We start from the raw sequence: 1,126 nt of genomic DNA, 5'->3' as shown, positions 1-1,126 counted from the left end.
GAGCTAGGCCTCAACTTTGATTCAGAGCTACAATTTTTCCTAGGGGATTAAATTTCTGAACAAGAGCAGAATTAGTGATAAATTGTCTCACCGTATACCATGATGACCATTATGAAGCGATGATGTGATCAAACACACTACTGTACTAGACTCTTATTGTATTTGTTGTTTGTCATAAGGGTTTCTACTAGGTTTCTAGTTCGCCCTTTCTAACAGTGTACTAATTATGCTTCAATTATTTGTGACCTACCATTAGGATACTCACGTTGCAAACCCTTGTTTGCATTCTGATTATCCTACATTAATGATTTTTTCCTTGTAATCTGATTTTTTGAATGTTGCTATTAGATTGTAAGAGAGGTTGGGAAAAGATCGCTTCACGTTCCCTCACAACCGCTGTGAGAATATGCGAGACTATTGCGATATTCTCTTTGCTCACGAACAGATTTAAAACAGCATAGAGCATGGAACTTACTGCATTATGCTCACGTTAATATTCACCCGCCGCACAATGCGGATTGTCATGAAAGACTTTTTCTATCGCGTGCATGTACCACTATATCGAATTGGTGTTAATAGATATGCCCCTTTAAAAGAAAGACGCATGCAATTCCTTTCCGACGCGATAATCACGAATTCTTATGTCAAATCTACTTTTAAAAGGCGCTTTCCTGTCTAAGCTTCTTTTCTTTTTTCGGCTTCTATCCCTTTAAACCTTGTCATTCGGGCAGACGTTCACGTCACCAAATAAGGGGGCCGTTCACTACTTAAGACAGATTCACTTCCGGGTCACGTGTTCGCACTTCGAACAACGGAGACCCGTGAGAAGAAGGAAAAGAATCCACAACGCCCTTGAGGTAAAGTACGTAGCGATATCTTTTCAGGGGGCTTGATGTCTTTAGATTCAGCAGCTACTGCATGGGTATTTCATTCCCGCCTGTCCGGATTGCTTGTCTTTCAGACACCAAGTCCGGACGAGGCTACGGAATATCACGTTCCATTTTCGGCACACCAGAAGCTAAGGTAGGCTGCCTTCTCTTATACTACTGGCAATTCATAGTGATACATGCACTGTGTCAGTGTATTCACATCCCAATGCAATCCGAATCTATTTCATTTCAGATAG

This window comes from Lissotriton vulgaris, chromosome 7, assembly GCF_964263255.1.
Source record: "Lissotriton vulgaris chromosome 7, aLisVul1.2, whole genome shotgun sequence".
NCBI classification, from domain to species: domain Eukaryota; kingdom Metazoa; phylum Chordata; class Amphibia; order Caudata; family Salamandridae; genus Lissotriton; species Lissotriton vulgaris.
The sequence above is the reverse complement of the archived record's forward strand: the minus strand, read 5'-3'. Positions refer to the sequence as shown.